We start from the raw sequence: 25,862 nt of genomic DNA on the forward strand, positions 1-25,862 counted from the left end.
TAAGCGACCACCGGTTATCCTTTCTTCGCACTACATGTCCCGCCGGGCGAAGGGAATATACACCTCCAGCTCCCTCTCTCCCCATAGCGCAGGCCGCGCACTGGCGAAGCTTGCAGACTCGGACCGCTCCATACCCTACAGTAGTACATGACGGATACCTAGACAAGCTTTCCTCATCATGCAGACTGTGGCAAACCAGGACACTTCCTACATATCCTTTTTACATACCCCACCTTTCCTCATCCCCCATCATCAAACGTTGCAGAGTCCTACTGGGAGTCTCTCATGAAGTCGACCAACGAAAGGTCATTTCCAGTGCTATGAGGAGGATTGCTCTTAAGGACTTTCTTTTGCCTTATAAGGGTGTCTCCTATGCAGTAAGGGAGCACCCAAGTGCCATGCAGGAGGCTTCGCCCCACTATTTGTTCCAATGACAAAATGTTTCTAGCGCCACTCCAACTTAGAATGCCTCTGATTCCTCGAGAGAGGGAGCGTGATTCACGAGAGAGGAAGGGAAGGGAAGGGGAGAGAAAGAGTGAGTGCAGGGAGAGAGAGAGAAGAGGAGAGAGCAATGGTAGAAATAGGAGGAGAGTGAAAGAGTGAGATGAGGGAGGTGAGGGAAGAGTGAGAGAAGAGTCCCTCCATCTCTCTCTTTCGCTCTCCTTTCCTGCCATCTCTTCCTATACCCCTCACTCCCTCCTTCCTTGAGAAGGGGAGATATGGAGGGGGCGAGAATGTGATGTAGAGGGGAGAGAATAGGAGGGAAAGAGAAAAAGAATGAGATAGAGAGAACTAGAGAGTCTCTCTTTCTAATGAGCGACCTTCTTCCTCTCTCGCTCTTTCTCGTTCTTTGCGATAGACAGTAGAGACTACTGTCTATCATCTATCACTATAACTGAGAGAGTCCTATTAAAACTTATGGACACATCTCGCGCACAATTTCTGGGCGTACGTTCTGTAGACGTAACTCATGAGCTATTATAGGCTTTTCGCGTTAAAAGGAAATAATATAAAGAAGCACATTGTATTACGGAAAAAGATCGATCGAAGGTAAAGGAAGGAAGGTGGAAGGAAAGCGAGATGCGAGAGGCAGACAGGCTCGCATTCGCGTCTGGGAGTCATCTCGCAATCACAGGGGTGCCAACCTCCATTAGGCTGATGAGTTGACAGGAGCACTCTTGTCTTCTTTCCTTTTCCTTCCTCCTCGTGATGCAGTGAAGCGACTCTAGCGGTGTCCGTTTCCAGACTGCGCCGGTTCGGGCCTTCCCCCTACGCACTGCGACCACGCACTTTCGTGGTAGAAAGAACAGACGACCACTTTTTTCCTTTCTTCTGTTTTAGCTTTCCCTGGTCTCTAGTGTTGTTCGGCTTATTCTTTAGAGCTCCTTTTTCATATGGAGTATTTCGGCCGGTTTCAGGACTCTAGACTTTTATTCTTACTCCCATATACAGAGAATACAATATGGCCTTTCCCGGTTCTGCCTTTGATTTACGATTTTGAAATTTCGCTGTGTTGTTAGGGACCTGCGCGTAAGTGCTAGCCATACCGAACTTCGAGAATATTGAATAACACGTTCGAATTTGCGTATTTGCGTTGTATTCTACTGTGTTGTATTGTGCTGTGTTGTATAGTGTTGTGTTGCACTGTGGTGTATTCCCGTATTTCCTTCCTTCTTATTTTATTAGAAAGTCTATTTACGCTCCCTTAACATTATGCGACAGCGTATAAAGCCCGTTCGCTCGAAAAGGCGTTACCGTTGGCGTAACCAAGAATTGAGGAAACCGTGTCGAAAAGAATAGACACCTGATTTCGTATGAAAGTTTTTCTGTCGTACCATTTACCTTTCCAATTATGATTCATTTCTAGTCAAGCTGGCGGCTAGGTTTTGACAAGAAATGAAGCGGATAAAATTAAATATCTCCAATTACATGACATTCATTGTAGGTGTATGTGTTCACTCCTGAGAACTGTGACAGATATGTGCTTTCCTTTCCTCCAAAAGCTAAACCATGTAAAGACGTTTAACAGGTTACCAAATTTTGTGCGAGCCTCTCAATGGCAAAAGTATGCGGATTGAAAAGGTGGCGTTAAAAGCGCTCTTGCGTCTAGTCGTAAGTGGAGCTTAAGCATCCGCCTAATTTTTGGAGTGAAAACTGTATTTACGCTAGGTTTCGCCGGTAGGATAATTCGGCCTTGGAGACAGTAGTTTGGTTTAAATTTAAGTGAACCGCTACCATTGCACTCTAACGTCCTTTACCTTTTACATGGAAGCCTAACAACAAGCTTAACCAAGCCAAGCAGAGCTCTGCTTCTAATTCATGGTTGAGAAGAGTTAAACCTGCATATCTGTGTTCTGTTTCCCTCTTCTGTCCCCTCTCCGGTGTCGATGTTCAGACGTGTTTTTCGTTCCATTTCGTGCATGAAGGCGCATTCGTACTCTTTGAGACGAATAGACTCACATAAAGTATAAGCATGATTTCAGTTCGATACCGCCCACATTTATATTGCCTAATCGCCAATGCATAATTTCAGTGGTACAGGCCGGAAACAGGAAAAATCAGAAAACTGTTAAACTGGAAAATGTTTATATGGGAACTTAAAATAAGTTCCCATATAAGCATACTGAAGAATCGGCAAAGGTCTACGGCGGTGGTTGACACTATTTGCCGCTCTAAAGTAATAAAATAGGCTCGTTCGACATAAAATATCTTATGTCGAGGAAATACATAAAAATACATTAAATTCACTATTTACATTCCGAAAAAATATTGGGCTGATTGCAATGATATATACAATTTTGAATGACGTTGTAAATTAAGTTACACAGTGTACAATAATTCGATAATAAATATAGGCTGAGAACTGGAGAAGTTAGTGCAACTCCGAAAACTGAGGACACATATACACGCTATATACTACACACAATGTCCAACAATGATATATAAGCTGCAGGTTCGTCCTGCACAACGACCATTGAACTAATGCCAAAGAAGAAAGCACACAACATGCACGTGTTAGGACTTCAACCTCCCTCCCAATAAAAAGAGGGGAAAATGGAAGGGGGAGGGCGGACGTTCAGAAGTAAAAAGTCTATTGCAACTCGAAAAGCTAAGGATACATACTCATATACAATACGCACTGTCCAACAGCTTTTCGATGGAGATGAAACGCAAAGCGCCCGTGTGCTGTGCGATGTGAGTGCACGTTAAAGAACCCCAGGTGGTCGAAATTGCCGGAGTCCTCCACTACGGCGTCTTTCTTGCCTGAGTTGCTTTGGGATGTTAAACCCCGCAAACCAAAGTAGAGGGAATTTATTGTCTTCCACACACATAGGTACTTGTATATACACACACGCAGTGAAGTACACACATGGGAGGACAACGAAAGGTGCGAACAAACCTATTCGACGAGTGTTGCAAAGAACGCTCTTCCTGGCCCAATATTTGCTCATTATCAGTCACAATGAATGTCCATGTGGTCCCAGACAGGCTCAATTGATATTAAAATTGTGATTCAGCACTTTTTTTTATGCAGCGTTTCAGGTGTTGTCCGAACATATCGCTCCTCGTTTAGCATATCTTTGCTAGTCATACTAGATGTTAGCTGTGGTTGCGAATCGAAGACATGTGTACCTCCAATCATACGGCTTAATCGCCTCACCCTACCCCGTCACAAAGGAGAGCTGCTGCTGTTGCGACTGTAGGAAGAAGGAAGAGAAAAAGCACGGGCCTGCTGAGCCACCTACTCTGCCTAGTGCGGACCGAAGAAAAAAAAAGAGGGGGGAGAAAGGCACGCGTCGCAACAGCTGTCGTCCACCACCGAAGCGATGGCGGGTTCAATGACGGCCTACAACAGATAAAAATTCAGTGGCGGGCTAACCACGACGCAAGCGGCAGTGATCTACCAGACCGGTAGGGCCGGGAGCAGCCACCCCAACCCCGTAGCTGGTGCCATCAGAGAAAGTTATTGCTGAAACTGTACGAAGAAGGAAAAGAAAATCCGCCTGCCTGTTACTGGCTTTGTAGCAGAGCCACCTCCGCTTCCCCGTGCGGACCGAGAACACAGAAAGGAAATTGCCGACGATTACGTTACTTAATAATAATAATAATAATAATAATAATAATTGGTTCACAGGAAGGGAAAGGCGCTGTATCTGTCAGATTTGCTTCTGTGGACACCTGAGCCGCGCCGTAGGGGAAGGGAAAGGTGAGAGTGAAAGTGGATAGAAAGAGAAGTTATAGTGGAGGGCTACGGAGTAATTCCGACCACCTGAGGATCTTAGAGAAGTCGTAGTGGAGGGCTACGGAGTAATTCCGACCACCTGGGGATCTTTAACGTGCGCTTACTTCCTAACGTGAAATTTGAGCTCAACTCACCAGCTTTTTCAGCTTTTCGGTAGACTGACGCAGAGAATTTGAGCAAGACATGTATGTACCCCATTTGCCAAAAGTAACCAGGCTGCATGTTTTGCTTCTCGCCTGTATTCTAAACCCAGCATGGATTCGCAGAAGATCCCAACTTGAGAAGTCACGACAGGAGCTTGCCTTTACTTAGCAGATATTTATAGCTTGAGAAGTGGTGCGAAGTCTCTGCTACCCGACTGAAAAACGGAACACGCAGCTTGGTTACTTTTGGCAAAGATGGTACATATAAAGACAACTTTTTATAGATGCGAAAGCATTACTTCTCTATATTTACAGGTTTCGGTCCGCAGACCGTGTCAGTAAAATCGTGTCCGCAGCAGTTGGGATTAATTAAGATTAGGTAGAGCTTAATGAGTGGTGTCAATAGAGGGTGACGCATTGTGTCCAAAAAATAATTAGGCTAATAAGTTAATTAGGTTTTACAGGCAAAAATGTAAATTTATTCACAGCAGTTGTAATTGAGAAGCGGTAGAGGCATTGAGTGGTGTCCATCGGCAGAGGGTGACGTAGTGGTGTATCCGAAAATATAATAAGGCCATTAAGTTAATTAGATAAATAATTAGAGGCAAAACATTTAAAAGGAAAGGCGAAAATGGTCTCATTATCCAATGGATTGGCGCCACATGTGAATGTATGAAATACCAAAATAGTTAATTAAGTCAGTCAAATAGGGTGACGTCAAGAATGTGACGTCACGCAACCGGAAGTAGAGCTAAAAAAGGGCATAGGAAGAGATTGTTAGCGTAATTTGAAAATACTAAAGACTAGAATGGGTAAAAAAAGAATTTAAATAATGTGACGTAGAGGGTGACGTCACGTAACCGGAAGAAGACCCGAAAAAGGGCATAGGAAGGATTTGACGCGTAAATTGAAAGTACCAAAGACTAAAATGGGCAAACAAGAAGTAAATTAAGCAGCTATAAGCAACCAGAAACAACCAAAAGCAGCATCTGTGCTGTCCTATTACTCCAATGCAGTTTCTGCAATGCTCTTAAATATTTTTTTTACACATATTCCATCCTCAAGAAACCCTCCCTTAACAGTTCTTGATCTGAACGCATATGTGGCAGGCGCTACAACAGGAAAAACGGTGGTGGCACCAGGCGGAGTAACTGTGTACGCAGCGGCAGACAAAGGACGTTCACTGATTGCCTCGCTCATGGCTTAGAAAATACGGGCAGAGTAAAATTATAGGTTCTCTTAGATGTTTTTTAAGAGGAAAATGGAGAAACCCTGCCATTCCTCTCCTATCACTTTCCTTTCATCGTTTGCCTATCATCGTAGTTCGTTGTCATGCTACATGCTACATGCAATTGTAATTGGTTTACAATAAAGTCAACGCGCAGTATCTGTCACACTTTCCCCGGCAAGTGTTTGGACGGTACACTAGCGCGCGTGTCGCGTGGTATTCCTTGGTGCGCGATCAAGTGTGGGATTGCAGATGGCAGGACCGCTAGGCAAGAACGCATCTCGCGTAAAGATCTTTCCACTTTCACGTTGAGGTTCACATAGATTCGCTTTGTAAGTACATAATACCTCGCGGGAGTTAGCGAGGTAGCGAGGCGTTGGAAGTAATAGAGTAATAGCACAGGTAGTACCCGCAGATCGGCATCAAGAAAACGAAATAACTAGGAGAACGAGACTGGGATGGAGAGCATTGGGAAAGTGCTCTCAGGTCATAACTTACAGCTTACTTGTGATCATTAAGAGGAAAATATATAATATCTGTATCTTAAGAGTACTAACCTGGGTGGTAAAAACGTGGAGGCTAAAGAAAAAAGTGCCACTTAAATTGAGGATAACGCAGAGAGTTATGTAGAGGTAAGTCGTAGGTGTAACTTTAATGTATGGGAAGAGTACTGAGTGGGCCAGAACAATAAATCTAGTTAATGATACTAGTGGAAATCAAAAAGAAATGACCGTGGGCAGGGTATGAAGTACGAAGGGAGGATAACCGATGGTCGCTAAAGGTAAAAACGGAATTCCAGGGGAAGCTAAGCGTAGCAGGGTGCAGTAGAATGCTAGGCGGACGGATGAGAATAAAAGATATGTGGAGGTCAAGACCACACTGCTAGCTTAGGACTGGGTTAACTGGAGAGAGGTAAAGGAGGTCTTTGAACTGTAGTTCTTATAAACCGGTTGCTTCCGCTGATGATGTATTAATCAATTTGTCGCTTTCTTTCCTCTCTTAATCCTTTCCTCCACCATTTCCTTCCCTACAATCAGTGCATGCCAGATAAAGGGAATCATTTCTGAGCTCATCCCTGGTATTCCTCTGACCTTTTCCTCTTTCTGATAACGATGGTGGTGATCATGGATATAAATTATACAAAGTTAAATAACCCAATGAGCGCTAAGGCGCGAGGTATTTGTTGTCTACGCAATATGAGGTGAAATGCTCCTTTCGCTAGCGTTTCACACGAAAGAAACTAAGCACGGTCTAGTGGAATCCATCTAAATAATAATAATAATAATAATAATAATAATAATAATAATAATAATAATAATAATAATAATAATAATAATAATAATAATAATAATAATAATAATAATAATAATAATAATAATAATAATAATAATAATAATAATCAGCATCAGCCGGACTATATCAACTGAAGGGTCACGGCCTCTCCTATATTACTCCAATTACCCGGTCCCGTGCTAGCTGCATCCACCTTACCCGAGCAAACTTCTTAACCTCATCAACCACTTTATTTTCTAACGCCTCGTGCTACGCTTTCCTTCCCTTGTTCTCCAATTTGTTACCCTCAGTGAGCATCGATTATCCCCTGTTCGCACTACATGTCTTACCTATGCCCATTTATTCTTGATTGTTACTAGAAGGTCATTAACTGAAATTATTTCTGTGACCCACTCTGCACGCTTCCTATCTCTCAAAGTCACACTTACCATTTTCCGTTCTATAGCTCACGGCGTTGTTCTCACCTTAACTAGAACCCTTTTCGTTAGCCGCATCGTTTAAGCCCGGTAGGTCAGTACAGTTAAGACTCCTTTTGAGCGGTACCGAGAAGCTGCGAATCATAATTTGGAAGTGCCTGTCAAATGTGCTCTGTTCTAATCCTATTCTCCTAGCTATTTATTTCCCTTTCATAGTACGGATCTGCAGTCTGCGTCCTAAGCAGACCTCTCACTTCCTGAGCTTTGCTACCAATTGTAAACTGCTATTCCTTCCCCAAGTTGTCGAACATTACCTTAGTGGTCTGCATATTAAATTAGGCCTCCCTTTCTTCTTCTACTGTCTAAGTCACCAGTCGTTCTTTGCCTTGCTAACTCAGGCAATGTCATAAGTGAATCGCCAAATACTATATTCTCCATCAACGCTTATCCCTAACTGCTACCATTTCGAGTCTCTAAATACTTCCTGTAATGAAGCTCTGATCAGTATAAGGGAGATTATGTGTCCTTACCTAGCACCTATGCTTATGAGCATTTTATTACTTACTTTATGCAGAACTATGGTTGCCGTGAAGCAGCTATAGATACGGCTATACATACGCTATAAACACTAAACACGACTCATCTACACCTTGATTTCGTAAAACCTGCGGGAGCCTAAATTTTTGACAGTGTAAAATGTTTTTTTTTCTTTTTTTTTGTAATGAATGAATGGATGCTATGTATGGGGTTTTGTTACATTCCGAGCATTTTGCTATCACCTTGTTGACTGTATGAACATGATCGATACTAGAGCGCCCATTTCGAAAACTGGCTTGATCCTTTGGTTGGTTCAAGTCCAAGGTTGCACTGATTCGATTAGTAATTATCTTTGTTTATTTACTTATTTGTTATACCTTCAATCGCCTATTCATTATAGAGGGAAGCGGGTTAAATAAACCATAATAAAAAAACTGCACTTTAAGAAAGAAATAGATATATAGATATTTCCGATAAGTGAACTAGAACACAATATAAACATTATCCAAACTGCTGATAGCATAATGAATGTAGTATAAAAGTTTTAGCAATGAATATCGAACCAAAAATTATCATGAAAAAGAAGAAAAAAAGAATAAGGGGGTTACTTGTAAAGAAAACTGAATCAAATAACGAAACAAAAATGCTGACAGTGACTGGCGAGAGTGATCGAAATTTGTTAATAACACAATATATGCGGGATGGTGGTTGCAGTCATTTGATGTACGCGGCATGAACAAATAATAAAGTGTTTGTGTGGCAGTGACTAACGTGCACTTTGTGTGGTGATCAACTCTTGAAGAATGATGCGCTAACCCTGATATAAAATAGCTGTGAAGTAGGATGATGACATACCTTGTGAATGAGACAAGGTGGAACAATTTCCGTCGAAGTGACAGGCAGGGCAAACTCGCCTTCATGCTAGTAATGCTGGTTGTAAGGTTGTAGTTTGAAAGAATGAAGTGATACAGTGTTATTCTGATCCAGTTCAAGAGCGGTAATGAAGGTGGTATTGTTAGAATGTCAGATTGATGCTGAGTGCTCTAGACTGGAGCGGACAAGATATGCATATAGCAGGAGTTTGAGTAGAATCAGAGCTTTGCTGAAGATTCATTGCAAGTAACCTAAAGTGCGGTTAGCATCAGCAATTATATGGGGCTTTCAATTTCAGATAAGACACAGTTAGGCAGATTATTAATATATATTAAGAAAAGTAAAGGATACAGAGCAGAGCCTTGAGGCACTACCGACATTACATTATTAATTGAAAGTCGTGGCCGTTTAGATTACCGTATTGAGAACGGTTAGCCAAGAAACATTCAAGCCACATTAATATGTCGGAAACCAGTTTTAGTGCAGAAAATTTAAGCATGAGGAGTTTGTGGTTGACTTTTACAAAAGCCTTACCAAGGTCAAGAAAAGAAACAGTCTGCCTGAGAACTGTTGTGTAGTATCACACCCAATGATTAATTGAAATGTAACAGCTGCGTTTCACATGAGGCTGATCGAAGAAAGCCATGTTGAACAGAGGTAGAAAACTAATTTCATTATAAAAAGCTTCACAAGATGTGTGTGTTCCATCTGTTTACATGGAATTCTTGTTAGCAAAATGGGTCGATAGTTTAAGGGCATCTGTTTGTTATCAGACTTATGCAGGATAACCACATTCCCGACCTTCCATTCAAGTGTTAACTTACCATGGTCCAGGGATTGTTGGAAACGTTTAGCCAAGTATAGCGATGAATATGTGTTAGCCTGCCTAAGAAAGTTTTATGTAATGTTGTCACAACCAGACATGTCAGTAACTGAATTACATTATTAAAATACTGTAAATTAATTACCTTTTTCGCTAATGTTTATTGTAATGAATTACTTTCTGGCAGTAATTTCAATGCAAAAGTAATTAATTCCTTCCGAAATTACTTTTACTTAAATGCACCACTACTCTTTCAATAGACAACAAAGTAAAATCAAATATTACATTTGCAGTGCCGGAAGAAAAGCTAATTTAAAACACAAAGTTAAATATTGAGGCACACTCTGTCGAAGGAATAGGCTCTCCGGAATCATTGCTGAGGACAATCTGGCGACTACAATTGGGATTTGCTGTGCTGCAGAATTGTTTTAGATGCTTAGATAATATATTCGGCAAGAGAGAGAGAGAAAACCTTTATTATAGGCGATTTAGATGTTTTTTGCCTTGGATGCATTCAGCTTCTCCAGATGGCCGGCAGTCCAAGTCTGTCAGCGACCTCTTGTGCTCTTGCCGAGGCCCGGGACTGGACGTCTGGGTTTCGGCTGGCGTGAATAACTTCCCAGTGTTCTAGCGAGAGAGATGGTACAAGATCTGCCCTGAGCGGATCCTCCGCGCAGTCCCAGATTATATGGTCATAGATGGCAGGCTCGCCCAGAGTTGGTAGTACGGATTTACTATGCCGGGAAAGATTTTGGTATACGTCAAGGGGTTTGGCTGCGGCCGCGTTTGCAGCCGCCACCACGTGGTAGCCTGTTCTCGGCTGAGCGAAGTGTGCGGAGGAGGCAAGCTCGTCCTGATCTCATTATAACGTGTAGTATTGGCCTGGTACGTATACAGTGACTCACTCCGAGGGGCACCCGCGTCCGAGATCCCCTCACCAGCTCGGCTGACAATACCTCGAGCTATTGATGAGCGGTCGCGTTCCCCCGAGACTCCCGAGTGAGCCGGGACCTACACGAGATCCTCTACGTTCCTACTTTTTAGCAACGCGCTAAGAAATTTGAATGCAGTGGCGGAGATACGACCCCTGGCGAAGTTGCGAAGGGCCATTTTGGAATCACTGAGAATGATGCTGGTTCCGTTTTGAACAATTCCTAGGACTATTGCGGCCTCTTCTGCCTCGTCTACTCGGTCCGTGACCACCGTAGCTGCTACCCTGCGGGATTGGGTTGCAAAACATTTATTTCGTCGCTCAAGCAGGGCTAAGAAGAGATGTACTAGATGGCCGCTAGTCCATGGCTGGCGGCGACCTCATTACCCCTCTCGATGACCCGTAGTTGAATCTTCGGGTCCGAGCTGACCAGCACGGCTTCCCACTGCTCGGGATAAGGGAGCTGTATTCCACCGCAGGTGGATCATGGAGATGCTCACCGCGCTTACAGAGAAAACCTCCTTTCCTGTAATGTATTTTGCCGCATCAACATACACGCTACTTTTTACCTAACGTCTTCGCCCTGGCCTTTCTTCGACTTTCGTGGCGATCCGGTTGCATGTTCTTGGGGAGTGGTTTGACCCGACTGTGTTGAAGCATCTCTACCGGCAAGAGCACCTGGCTTTAAGGGTCTTCACCCCTTATACCTAAGCCTTTCTAGATACACAGCACCGCCTCAGTTTGCCTGAGGCGCTGCTCTTGCGACGTCAAGTGTGTCTCAATGAGCTCTTCGAGGGTGTTGTGGACACCTAGTGACAGAGGTCTCACGGTGGACGCGTTTCTGGGGAGACCGAAAGCCGCTTTGTATGCCTGCCAATTCAATGTTTCACTATCGGCCTTTTTGAGGTGCCGGTAGGGGGTGGCATACACGAGCTGAGTGATGACAAAAGCCTGAACGAGCAGACATGCTGCGCGCTCTCCCATACCTTGTCGCCGAGTCGCCACGCGCTTAATTAGCTCTATGGTCGGTTGGAATTGAGGTCAGCAACCTTTCCAGCATTACCTTGTTGAACCGGTTAGGTTGTATAAACATCCCAAGCACCCGTATCGTTTCTACCTCCGGTATTTCGTTTTTCTGGATTTCTAGCTGTATGGCTGAAAAAGTGATCTTTTGCTTCGCGAACTGCTTTTTTTAAGTCCTGTTCAACCTTGTGGTACGTTTTCCAGCGATCAAAGGTATGAAACATCTTTGAAGAACAAAAAACCGACTATTGGCATTGAAAAGATGTTTTAGAGTGTCAATGTACCAAGGTATTTTTAGGTTAGATCAAACGCGTCTGGTAGACACCTGCGCGTCTATTTTTAATACAAACAACGCGAACAGGAAGACACAGAGCAAGCGCTGACTCACGACTAAGCCTAAGCCTTTATTCGAAGGCCCAGATAAAAAGAAATATGACGAAAACGAAGCCTTCGCATGAAACAATCCCTGGGTTCACCTGCTACACAAAACGTCACTCAAAAAAGAAATCTCTTTGCTTGATTTCGTGTAGAAGGGGTTGTTTTACACGAAGGCTTCGTTTTCGTCATATTTGTTTTTATCTGGGCCTTGGAGTAAAGGCTTAGGCTGAGTTGTGAGTCAGCGCTTGTCCTATGGCTTCCTTTTATCTTGTCCTGTGTCTTCCTGTTCACGCTGTATATATTAGCAATGGATTATTACCAACTCATCCAACAAAGTATCTTGGTAAACCTGCGCGTCAGTCAGTTTTGAACTTTTGTTAGTGAATAGGCCCCAATTTTGTTTGTACACTTCGTTTATCAAAGTTCTTGAAATGTGTACCGAGATTCTCACTAAGATTTTCATTGATCGTGTTATAGTAAGCTTTGTTGTAGTTGCGGATAATTTTATTCTCTGCTGCATAACAGGGGGGCACGTGAGAAAATTTAACTGCAATAACACATGATCGCTTAGTCCAGGTAAGTACAAAATGCACGACAAAATTTCTGGGTGCGTGCATAAAATCAAATCTAACGTAATAGAGGTCTATGCGGTGCGCTCAGTAGGAGGCGATAGTGACTGCGCGAAATTAAAGCAGGCGCTAAAGTCTAAAAATTTCTTAGATTGCAAATACATTAACAAATACGTTGTACGTAACGAACAGTAAGCCGATTGGTCGGTAATTTTTCGAGTGCGTACCGTCCCCGTTTTTAAGAATTAAGATAATGTTAGTATCCTTCTATAATTCTGGTACTGTCGATAGGTCACCAGGCATTGCGTTTACAGGGCAGCCAACTTTTCTGAGCACGATATCCCCTCAGTCCTTCAAGAAATCTGTAGTTACCTCAACCTGCCCAGCTGATTTCCCTTTTTTCAAAGGTCGTAAAGCTTCCTTATCCTCACCCTTTGTCAACGGCGAAACGTCTGATTGCTCTTCACTGCTCCCAATCTCATTATTGTCCTGACTACACTGTTTACTGTATAAGTCAGTGTGAAACTCATCGGCTAAATGTACTCTCTTGTTCAGATTAGTGATGATATTCACTATATTTTTACTTTTTATTTAAAACTTTTTTACTTACAATATGTCATGATTAGAGCACACCATCAACTACACTAAAGCGCTTAATAAGCATTCATGATGGAAAATAGCGCGAAAGTACACGAAGGACGGAAGGAAGTAAGACACGGACAAGCGCTATTCCTTGTCCGCTAGCGCTTGTTCGTGACTTCCTTCCGTCCTTCGTGTACTTTCGCGCTATATTCCATCATGAATGTTAACCAACTCGCCCAACTTTCGGCAGCGCTTAATAAGCTGGGATACTTGAGGTGCAATGTGCTGGTAGCTCCTAGAGAGAAGCGAATTGCTCATGTACACAACTTTTATTCATAGTATTGTTGAATTTGCTTCAAATGTCAAAATACGAATTATCATTGTGAACCAATCGAGTTAAATGTACTCAAGCTATAGTTTAACAAAACTTGAAGATGGGCTAGATGGTGCATTGTAATAGCGCGTGTCCTGTGTCTTCTTCTTTTGTGTGCGTCTTCCCGTGCGCTTTATCTTCAGTCAAGCTATAGGATGTGTTTGTCGCCACGATGTCTATAATTTTTCATCTTTATTTACCCATCATCACCAAATTTACGTCAGCTTTCGCCTTACTTTAAAACTGAAACTTCAGATGCACTTCATACTGCACTTCATGTACTGCTTACTGCCTATCAGACGGTAACTATATCTCGTTTTCAGAACCGTATCCAATTAAAAGGCATCACAATCTTAACATCCAACCTTCTTAATCCACCCTGTTGTTACCCGGAAACTTGATCTATTTACGGTATATTTACAACAGTCTCAACTGGCATAGCAGCGATCAGAGCCACGGAACAAGTCCCACTTCTTCGTCATCCCCTTGTCCCTTCCCCGAGACAAGAAGACACAATTCGTCATCATCATCGCATAACATGACCCTCCGGAGGTGGAAGTGTTGTCCCGGCGCTAAACTGGCAAAAAAAGGTATGAATTCGTATGGCTTCAGGCGCAAAACGTGGACAATGTCAGTAGTTAGGAAAGAGGAGGAGGACGCGGGCACAAGAGGAGCAAGTTCATACGTCACATCAGTGACTTGGTGCACCACCCGATAAGGGCCACTATAGGGGTACAAAGGTTTATCCGAGAGATCAATGCGGTGTGCAGGAGGCCACAAAAGCACCAAGGACCTATCGTAGAGGGACGTCTGAGAAGTCTGAGAGGCAAGGAGCCGACTACGAGCTACTTGGCGCGCTTTAGTGGCTTGCGCGATGGCGTCACGTGCGTATGTAGTTATGGGGCGCGGGCCAGCGGGCGGAACCAGCGTGTTCAAAAGTAAAGCGGAGCGCCTTCCAAAGAGCAGGAAGAAGGGTGAATAACCCGTTGGGGCGTGCTTGGAAAAATTGTCAGCAAAGGTCACATATGGCAACGCGAGGTCCAAGTCGTGTTGATCAGGTGATACATACATGGATAACATGTCCGTAAGTGCGAGGTTGAAGCGCTCGCTAAGACCGTTGGTTTGGGACGGTACGCGGTCGCGAGCTTATTCTTCGTAGAACATGAGCGAAGGATGTCTTCAACAACTAGGGACAAAAAGTAGCGACCGCGTTCGGTGATTACTTGACGAAGAGCGCCGTCATGGAGAATGGCGCTGTGTAGAAGAAAGTCAGCGACATCCGTTGCGCAGCTCGTGGGTAAAGCTCGTGTAATGGCATAGCGTGTTGCATAATCGGTTGCCACTGCGGTCCATTTGTGACCTGACCGTGACGTCGGGAAAGGGTCAAGAATGTCAAGCCTAACACGATAAAATGGTTCCCCCCGTCTTGGTGGCACACTGGTTACGGCGTTCGACTACTGTTCCCAAGGATGCGTAATCGAATCCCGGTCTTGGCGGCCGCTTTTCGATGGAGGCAAAAAGCAAAGCGCCCGTGTGCTGTGCGATGTCAGTGCACGTCAAAGAACCCCAGGTGGTCGAAATTTCCGGAGTCCTCCACTGCGGCGTCTCTCATAGCCTGAGTTGCTTTGGGATGTTAAACCCCGCAAACCAAACCAAACCATCCATCGAAACGCAGCCGCCGAGGTCGGGTTCGAACCCGGGTACTCCGGCACACGAGTCAGGCGTCTATCGAAGCAGCTAGGAAAGACATGGGTGGATGCTAAAAGAAGTGGGGGGAGAAAACGGGACGCTGCCAACGCTGTCGTGAGCAGAGGAATATGAAAAGAGAGAAAAAGTGCAGTAGCTTTACCAATTAACGCTCTTTATTTCCTCTAGAATGTCATCAACCCGAGTTATTTCATCAAGGTTACCGTAGGAACAAGTCTCTGATAATCCTAACAGACTCAAAAGCAGCATGCAGGAACTACACACAAGGCAAAATAAGCCAGGAAGCGCTGAGCATCCTCCTCGAAGCAAGGCTTCCAAATAAGACCTTAAAACACAGGATTTTCTGGATACCGGCACGCACCGGGATAGAGGGTAACTCGAGGGTAGGCAGCCTAGTTCGCGAGATCACGAACCGAGCAGGGCAGTCAGAAGCCCTGGAGGACCCCATAACGGTGGAACCAACGTATACAGAAATACTAAACTGCCACAGAGGGCGGAGATTCAAATACGCACCACCCCACACATCATTAACACAGCACGAGGCGGTCTGCTGGCGGAGACTGCAAGCAGGGACTTTCCACAATCTATACGTACTACGCAAGATGTTCCCTACACAATACAGGAACACATGTCCGTGGTGCGGGGCAACCCCCACACTCTACCACTTCACATGGGAATGCGAACGAAACAGAGCCTTCCACACACTAAATAACCCGAGTGCGGAACAATGGGAGGGTCTGCTGACCAGCAGCGAGCTCACGGCCCAAAGGGCACTGGTGCGGCACGCCTGCGAAGCAGCAAGACTCAGCGGTGCCCTGGAATAGGGGCGCCGACCTTGTGAAGAGGCCGAAGATATGAAGACATCGGCCCGCCGCTAAAACCGGAAATTTTTAGAGCAATAAATGTTTTTTTTTCTCTCTCTCTCCAGGCAAAGCCACATGTTATGATCGCGCACTAGAGAACAGACGCGAGATATATATCATGGAGATTTTTGTAAACGATGAAAACCGGAGCACGTCGGGCGTCAGAGATGCAACGGCTGCATTATTCAGGGTCGATCATCCACGATGCCAGATCCCCCCCTCCCCCCCCCCCCCCCCCCACACGCACACCATATTTTTTTCGGCAGGAGAGGGATCAGGAAAGACTACAGCGTGACGGTGTTGTGTGAATCGTTGAGATTATTGCCACAGACCGTTGAGACTATTGCCAAAATACGTCGTTCTTCAGTTGCTTTCACATGCTTTCCTTTACTTGTGTCTTATTTTCTTGCCTAGTTTTAGTAATATCCGCCTAGTTTTGTTTAGCATTTCTTAATTCAGGACTTGCATGCTCTGATTTTATTTTGTTCAACTAATTTATGGCGCATTACTTTTTACAAAGGGTTATTTGAAAGAACATTGTTTACGAAGAAAACGACAATGTGATTGTAGTGTACGAGTCTTTCCCAACATACATTCATTGTTTTTTTTACGATATATCACTACGTTCCTCTATATATTATCTTCCTTCCCGACAACTTTCTTCCAGGGAACCTACCTAGACCGGACAAGCAAGTATATATTCTCTCTGTCACCTACACAGCGTCCAGATAAGCTAGCAGACCCTGCTCATCTGTTTACAAATTCGTGGCGCCTACTATGACAATCTGCACACATGTTCGAACTGCCCACGCACCACACGGCCATCACACTATCTCCAATGGGAGATTATTATTGCGAAAGCCTTCCTTGGCTAATGAGTGGCCTGGACTATGCCTTTATTAACAGCTTACCTACACAAATTGACACTTAATAAAAATAAATCATATCACCGTCAGGAATCAAACCATCATCCGAACAGATCACATTTTTAGGCCTAAGCACAACAGCGCTACAGTAGCGTCGCATCTGATCACGCCTCATGTAAAACAGCAATACATTCCCAAGCTGCGCTGTGAATATTGTCATCGTCATCTTTATGAAGTTTTATCTGCACCGATCCTCCATATAACACAGTAAATACGCATACACATGCACCACTTTGCCGAGTGAGTCCGAAGTGCGCTAGAGTAGTGTCGGGGGAATTCACCAGGCGGCGCAACAGAATTCACAAGTCTTTCGCATTACTACACTTATCCAGACTAGGTGCACCATTGAAATTTTTAGCTCTGAGCGAGGAACTGGAACATATCAAACATTCCAAAAATCACTGTACGGTCTTGTTACGATCGCCTTCACGCACGAAGCGCTTAATTCATTTTGCAACGAAGACTACAAACATCACCGTGAACGGTGAATGCTCCGAATAATGTTCAAACTGGTTTTTAATGTAAATAATTGGCTTCCTCTTTCGCAGACTTTCCCGTCTCAAAAAGCTCTACACAGCTTGCCAAAATCATAGATGTGTGCTCCAAAGATTATTATGCTGCATCCGCTCATTGATTCATTCTGTAATACCAAGTCTCACGCTTCACTGTATGCCGTTGTTTCGTTTTCTGTGCAGCCCTTGTTTTTATTGTTCTTGTTTTGTTTTCTGCCGCTCGCAGAAAAATGTTCTGTTTTCCAAGAAATGTTATTTCTCATTATCAAGCGGCTGCAGATGAAGCTTGTTTATCCTCTCTAAGCTCACTGATTTTATTAAGTTCTGCTGAATTTTAGGCGTCTTACTCCGCTCTTTTGTCATAATTACGGCTACCGTACACTCGCAAAGGAAATGAAGACATCAGTACTCACTTTGAACTTCAGGAGAAAAAGGAAAGCATACGCGATTGTGTTTGACACACTTGTTGCTATCTGAACTGCGGTTCAGGGATAAAAAGGTACTAAGCGTTATTTCTTAAGATGCAGTAATGATGGACGCCTGCAGCAGGAAAAAGAACAAGGCCCTGCCTAATAAAATGTCCTGTAAAAGCGCAGTGTTCTTTGGGAAAGAATAAGCAAAATTCACTTCTAGAATAGTTTTGCAGTATCTGTTAACTTCCCGCCGGCATTCGCACTTTTTTTTCAAGCATACCGGGGTCTAAAATGTCCCCAGAGGAAAACAATTCAAATCCACATTAACTTTGGCCCGACAGTCTCTATATCCGCTTTCCTCGTTTCCTACTCTGACTGATCTGCATTAGCGCAGTTACGCGCTAAGTCGAAATTTGCTAGGAATTCCAGAAAGCAGAATGGCCTTGAGCGTCAGAATATAAAAACTTAAACGACCATCCAGAAGCGTAATATTTGTGTTTACCAACAGGCAACACGTTTAACATCCGGAGACAGAGCGACAGCCAACAAAGGCGGTAAAGTTGAGCGCAACTGCTTCGTGAGTAGTTTTTACTTAGGTTACATGGTTGCAGACTAAGAAATTAGAAATTTCAAAGCCTGAAGGAGGATAGAGAGAAAATCGGAGCATAAACAAGGTACTAAACGAGTGCTATCTTGCCGCCTCTATTTTGACGGTGTTTATGATTAACCATTTGTGTCTCGTTACTTTGACTGAGAAGTCCTCGAAGGTTCTAGTAAAAGGCACGTTCATACAAAGGAGCAGTGATGGAAACAAGATATATTTCGGGTGTTTTTTTTTTTCTGGCTATTATAGTTTTTGCTCTCCGCTGTTAGACGCTATACTTAACTAAATGTGGCTCTTATTCAACTTTTTTTTTACCTGTGCTTCAACCACGTGGGAAATGTGGATAGCAAACCCATCAACATGTCCGCCATGCGTATAATGCATGCATTATGTAGACAGGTCTGCAGCCTGCGCTTAAGTACACATTTGTTCATCATTTTTGATCAGAGAAACTTTGTTCTGAACTTTAGGAAAACGGGAAAAATTATGCATAAACTGAGATTCGAAAAATTAAAATATTTGACTGTACTTACGACATGCTGGTAAAGTCGCAAAACTCATCAAGCTTCTGCAAATGGGGAATTGGCGGTACGGTATTGTTCCTGTCGCGTGGCATTCTGATAGCCACGAAACATTCTCATGTCACTTAATGTCTTCATAGCCATTTGACATTGTCATGCAAGTTGCCTCTCATGTAACCTTGTCACTACGTGATAAACTCATAGCCTCGTCACAGTGTTATGCAAAGTTACTGTCACGTGACCTTCTCACGTGATAGTCTTATAGTCACGTGAGAGATCATGACTTATTACTGATAACCATAACTTTTATCAATTAATCACTTGCCTTTATATACTTCACCACACTACTCTTGGGATTACAACTGGCGATTTCTCGAACTATGACATCACATCCGGCGACACATTATGGCGACACTTCCGATGCCAGCATAGCCTAGGTAGGCTGTCCCCTAAACAAATCACATAGCTCCAGGGGAGAATTAGCACTTGGGATCCGCAGCGGAACTACACATGCACCACAAGGAGACATGGGCTGGGCATCTTTGAAATCACGAGACGCTGAGAGCAAAATATTGTACGAAGAATGTCTGAGAACAATGGAGGATAATAGGAGAGCAAGTAAGATGCCTACGATAAGAAGGTGTCTGCATATTTCAGTACTCCTTTCTTCACATTAATACCCACGAGAACGTTCTCCTGCCCTAGCACAGAGTAGCAGACCAGATGCAAATCTTGCCGGCCAAGGTCTCTGCCTTTCCAACCAATTAACTCACCTCGTGCTGATTCTTTGGTTGATTTCTTCTCGTTTAGTGGCTCACCTTATCGCGAACTGGAGCAACAGAATTCATCCTGCTTTTCTGCACTCTAAGTTGCATACCTGGAACACAAGCATAAGTACGACATGAGCTACCCCAAATGTGTCTGTGTTGTTTAATGCCCATAAAACAATGAAATACTTCAAAATATTTAGACAGCTTGGCGGAATTATACGGTATATAAATATGTCACTGAAATAGAATTTTTCGGTGTGCTGTACCCGACCTGTGGACACTCCTGACGATGAGAAAGGTTAACCGAGTTCTACGTTCTCCTGCAGTTCTTTCGGCAAACTTGCAAAAATGTTTCAGTCTAGCAGCGTGATAGGTGCAGTTCCTTTGCTCTGTTGCAACACGATGTTTGCTTAGCATGGCTGCACTTTCGGTTCCGAGGCACTGATCTTCCTTTCGGAGAGGCTACCACCTAAAATCAACGTGGTTACTCGTCGCGCCACGCCACAAGGAGGCAGGTTAGATCCACTCAGAAAACAAAGAGCCTTTCAGAAACTTTATTGCACACATCACTCTGCTTTCTCGCTCTCTTTCTTTATTACCCGTCTTCTAGACAATTTATTAGCGACTGAACTAGAACTCGCCGTTTACACCATCCACCGCTCAAGACATGATAACCACTAGGTTTTGTTTTTCTTAATTTTGGCAATAATTATGTGTTTATAATTAAACGCTGTTATTCTTGCTTCCCACTTGGTGTTCGTGTTTTGTCCCCGCTCGCTACAAAATGGTTTTATGTATTTTGCAAATTTACGTTATTAGTATGACAGGTGCGCTCTCTGCTGTGGTTTCAAGAACGCTAAATATATGAAATCGACTACTGACATGGCAGTTTTCGGAAAGGCACACACACTTTAAGCAATTTACGCTGTTTGTATGCGCTTTGAACCTTCTCGCCTGTAATTATTTCGCTCCTTAGAATTGTAAATCTTTTGATTCCCCAACTGACCGCCCTTCCTTGCACTTCTCGCTTAATTATGTTCCCGTGGCCGTTCGCCGTTCACCCTCGCCTTGCCCCACTGCGTGGTAGTCGGGCGCCATTCGACTTTCCAATTACGAAACCATGGACAGCTTATCTGATACTTCATACCCGAGTCCAGTCCGGAAAGAAAGTTCACATTTTATAATTACGGTACCTAAAACCACCTTGATTTTTCCGCACTCTTTTGCAGACAGCGGTCGTTTTCTTTTCTCACTGCGTTTTAACGAATGTTGTCGACGTTCCCCGGAGTAATTATTTAGGAAATTGAAAACGGTCGGTTAGGACTAGGAAGGGGAAGAACAATCAAGAATAAAATTTTTGTAGCGAGAGCTACACTACGCCAGCCGCTTCGAGAGGCCAGCGTGGCTGCCCACTGAGCCGTGGCACCACCGCTTCGCCAACTGTACGCATGCGCGGAGTGACGTCATAACCCGCAACTGCTGTTGCACAGGATACAGGCAGAGATACTCTATTGATGGCTGCTAACATGCTTGTCTTCACCGAGACGTGAGTCGCTGAAGATGGGGCCCCGTCGATTTCGGGCTTTAAACGTATTGCTGCTGTGCCGTTAGAGTAGACCGGGTGCGAAACGCCGCTGTTTGCGTTTATGTCAGGGACAGCATTCGGGATTTGCATCACCTTTCTCATTTACTCGGTGAATATGGAGAAACTGCATCTGTCAAACTTCGTGAAAGTGGAATCATCATAACCGGTGTGTACATATCTCCACAGGCCGCCACCGAAACCACTCTAGATGTTGTGTCTAACGGGCGGCCTAGCCGTACCGAATGGGATTTCAACACGGGCGATTTTAACAAAGACCCCAAGAGAGTCACGACGTCCCTTCACACCACCGAAAAACTATTTGAACTGAACTTGAACAATCTACAACCGACTACCACCCCGCAATAGGGAAGTAGCCAAGACTAAGTCGTAAGCGAAACTCTGCTAATTCAAATCAAGATACCGACAAAGTGGAAACAGTCTTACTACTCTAATGATCCCCGGAGCGCCTTCATTGGTATGAAGAGTAAAGTTCAAGCCGTTACGTAAACCATGCATCTTACTTTGGCGCGGAACCTAAGCGTAGCCAGGAGTATCTAGCTCTGGCTACCCTACCAGGTTTAACACGAGCTAAACCACAGTCAAGATTTTGTTAGATAGAATATATATCATAGCTACGTCCAGAATATCCGAGAGTTGTGTAAAGTTCTAAATGTAAGGAAGCGAGTACATTTCTTCAGAATTACTTTGGTAGAGGAAGAATCGGAGATAAAATTATCACTTTCGATGTCGGTGAATGTATTTGCTATAGACGTTTTGCTGCTGATGTATCTCTTGTTGTTTCTCTCTATTTTTCACAAAGCTCAATTCATGGAAGAACTTTTGAGCATCTTTTAAAATACCGACATTAATTGCGAGGCTCTATTTCTGCTTTCCCGTGTTAATTGTAACATTGCTTGGTTGCCGGAATCCGCTCATAACTGTCGGGCCGTTTCCGGTACAAACGTTAACATTCCTCTGCTCTTCACCTTTGCAACTGCGCGGACACCGAGCATCGTCAAACTGATTTTGCTTTGCTATATGTAGATATCAACGGGCCCTCGCTCTCAAGAATCCGAGTGAGGGAATAGCTATGAAGCAACGATACACTGTCTTTCAGCCAGCATCATAGTCAGGGAGTGGCGAGGTTCAGTCTGGTAGCCTTTCTTAGCGTGATAGCATTAGTGCCCTTATTCAGAAAAAAAAAAAAAAAAAAAGAAAACATTATAGATCACTACGGCCACCTGTATTGAAGTAATGCAAAATATTGACGCTCCTTCAAACTGTCTGCCTCTTTTGGCTTTATTTGCGACTCTTTGCCTCTCTTTGTTTTGTGGGGTAACGGCGCAGCACACCGCCACCTCTCCCATGTCATAACATTTTATTATTACAAGACATGATATCACCGGCGGTGATGTTTTTTAATGCGTAAGTATTGCATAGCTATGTCTGCGGTTTCATGTCATCACGAGCTTGTCCGCATGATTACGTCCGAACGATTGAGTTTATAAGAAAAATAATGGTTGCTTCAGATATATTCAGATGGAGCAACAAAAAATATCGTACGAGAAATCGGGAGGTGTATGCAGGTTAATTAGTAGATTATTAGAGCCAGTTCAGTCAATCAGACGCCAAAATAGCCAGGAGGGGTAATGTCGACGTTCAAAAAGAGTCATGTGGTACGGTGACGTAACTTCTGGTGATGGGAATTTAAAATGTGTGAACGTGAACGTGCGGAAAAGGGCGCGATTTGAGCGCACAAATACGCGGGAAAGTTTAGAAAGTGTGTAAAGGGGGTAATCAACCAACTGTAGTCTGAAAATTTCGAGAGCACTGCAGAACGTGCAGTACTGAAATGTGAAAGCCTGAGCGTTGCTGGTGCACACGGTATACATCGCGCGCCCTTTGTCGAACACAGCCAGCGTTTCATTGAACGCATCAGATTTCACCGGCGTTCTATAATTGTTTTACAGGAAAGGAAATACGCAGTATCTGTCCCTCGCAGAATTCCTCTGACATGTCGCGGACAACACGGCCACGCTCAAGCTTACGCATTTCTCCAGTGCAGATTCTGCAGTGGTCTCAGAAACCTTTTTTCGAATGCACCAGCCTCGCCACGATGGTGCAGTGGTAGGATTCAGGACTACTGTGCCGGAGTACCCGGGATCGATACCGACTGCCAGCAGTTGCGTTTCGACGGAGGCGAAACGAAGTAGCGTCCGCGAGCTGTACAATGTTGTTGTTGTGGCTATAGGAAGAAGGAAAGTAAAATGCACGGGCCTGCTACTAGCTCTGTAGCTGAGCCACCTCCGCTGCCTCGTACAGACAAATTAGAAAATAGGGAAGAAAGAAAAGGAAGAAGGAGAGAAAGACGTGCGGTGCAACGACGGCTCACACCAGATAAAAATTCGGTGGCAGGCAAGCCCTTCTTTCTTTCTTTCTTTCTTTCTTTCTTTCTTTCTTTCTTTCTTTCTTTCTTTCTTTCTTTCTTTCTTTCTTTCTTTCTTTCTTTCTTTCTTTCTTTCTTTCTTTCTTTCTTTCTTTCTTTCTTTCTTTCTTTCTTTCTTTCTTTCTTTCTTTCTTTCTTTCTTTCTTTCTTTCTTTCTTTCTTTCTTTCTTTCTTTCTTTCTTTCTTTTGTCCCCATTCGTCTCTTTCCTCAAAAGTTATGATTTGGAATGGTGGTCGCGCTATCAAATACCGGCCATGTCGCCCGCATATTGATTGAGGTGGAATGGAAGCAAACTGTGTGCAGTTAAGTGCACGCAATTCCGATGTGGCGTTTCCACGCAATGTGACATTTCCTCGGTTTCAATGGCCTCCTAGATTGCGACGACGACGGCCATGTTTAAATTTCAATGCCTAGGTGAAAATGGGAGGCGGAGCTTGACCATGAAATTCCCTCCTTTTCTGCAAGAAGCGAGTTGCAAGTGATTATAACAGCGTATGTTTTCAACTTCGCGAAGAGGAACAAATTCTTAAATTCAGCTGCTTTGAGCTGAAAAATGGACACAAATATAATTTATTGGGTACATACATACATACAAAAACGCACATTACTCACACACCAAAGCACTATAGGTTACATATACATAATAAACTAAAAAAAATTGAAGAGCACTGCAGAGTCTGCATTGGAGTAATGCGAAAGCACGGATGCTGCTGTTGGTTCCTTCTGGTTGCTTCCAGTTGCTTAATTCACTTCTCGTTTGCCCATTTTAGTCTTTGGTACTTTTAAATTGCGCGCCAATCCCTTCTTATGCCCTTTTTTCGGCTCTATTTCCGGTTGCGTGACGCCACGTCCTTGACATCATATTCACTACGGCACCCCTTCCTCTCTTTCTGCTTTCACTCTCACCTTCCTCCCTTCCTTTCGCGCGGTTCAGGTGTCCACAGAACGTGTAGCAGATACTGCGCCTTTCCTTTCTTGTGAACCATAGTTATTCTAATTAATTACCTAATTACCTTATTGGCCTAATGGGTCGGTCGCCTACTTATACAACAATATGACGTCACAACACCTTTGGCGCTCCTCGTGGAGAGACCGGGAGTTAGGCCGCCGCTTCATGTGCACCGCCGCCCCTCGCGAACGGCTCAAGTTGGTCGCCCAATGAATGAATGAAAACTTTATTTCCACCGAAAAGGAGCCCTTCATCTCCCGCCCCCGGCACGCAGGCCGGGTAGCGAGTCAGGAGGGCCCCGCAGGCTGAGGTCAGGTGAGGTTACAAGCACTCTTCACGGCCTCAGCCGCCAGGCGGGTCGCGTGCCGCTGAACGGTGGGATCTCCGCTCCGCAGCCAAACCTCCCAGGCTTCTCTACTATCAATGTTAATGCCGGCGCCTGGGGAATCGGCGCATTGCCATATTATATGATCTAGCGTGCCTTTTTGTCCGCAATTTTTACATTTAGAATCTTCTTCCTCCCCGGTCTGTGTTAAGAAAACCCAGACAGGGCAGATGTAGTTATCGGCTTGTAATCGCCTCCAGATGCGTGCTTCATTGTTAGTGAGAGACCGATCTGGGGGAGGGTATACTTTTCGATCTAATTTGTAAGATTCTGTGATCTCATTGTATGTGATAGCGCAATCTTTAATTCCCTTGCATTCGGGCTGTTCTACCGCTGCCCGGTGGTAGAGATCTCGGGCCAGCAGGTGCGCAGCTTCGTTGCCAGGGACAGATTCATGTGCTGGTATCCATATGATGGATATGGTTCTAGTAATGGGATTTGTGAGAAGAATCTTTTTGGCCTCCTCTGAGATCCGTCCTTTTGCAAAATTCCAGACAGCCGTTTTGCTGTCGCTGATTATAGTTTTGGCCTGTGTACCAGTGCATGCGAGCGCTATTGCGACCTCTTCAGCTGTACTAATGTCACGGGTGCGTGTTGAGGCCGCAATTTTAGGTGCACCTTCTCCATTTACTACTGCCGAGACAGCTGCTCCATGTCTTCCGCATGATGCGTCTACATAAGCAACTTCATCGACTGCTTTGCGTTTCATCCTTTTAGCGATGGCTTTGGCTCTGTGTTCTCTGCGTTCTTTGTTGTAGTCTGGGTGCA

The 25,862-nt window shown here is 44.2% G+C and overlaps 1 long non-coding RNA gene across 7 annotated transcripts in view; it reads right to left on the reverse strand.

Moving 5' to 3' along the window:
• LOC146208280 (uncharacterized) overlaps window positions 1-25,862 on the reverse strand; it is a 389,535-nt gene that overhangs the window by 136,418 nt on the left and 227,255 nt on the right. For 4 of the 7 annotated variants that reach the window (XR_014704694.1, XR_014704692.1, XR_014704698.1 and 1 more), the window contains exons 3-4: window positions 19,732-19,835; window positions 19,590-19,659 (exon numbers count right to left, since the gene is read on the reverse strand). The exons of the other annotated variants lie outside the window; for them this stretch is intronic. This is a non-coding gene — a long non-coding RNA (uncharacterized LOC146208280). The remainder of the gene's footprint in view (window positions 1-19,589; window positions 19,660-19,731; window positions 19,836-25,862) is intronic. 7 annotated transcript variants of the gene reach the window in all.

The sequence above is a fragment of the Amblyomma maculatum genome, chromosome 1 (assembly GCF_055883805.1).
Source record: "Amblyomma maculatum isolate TAMU_Amacu chromosome 1, ASM5588380v1, whole genome shotgun sequence".
In the NCBI taxonomy this organism is placed as follows: Eukaryota; Metazoa; Arthropoda; class Arachnida; order Ixodida; family Ixodidae; genus Amblyomma; species Amblyomma maculatum.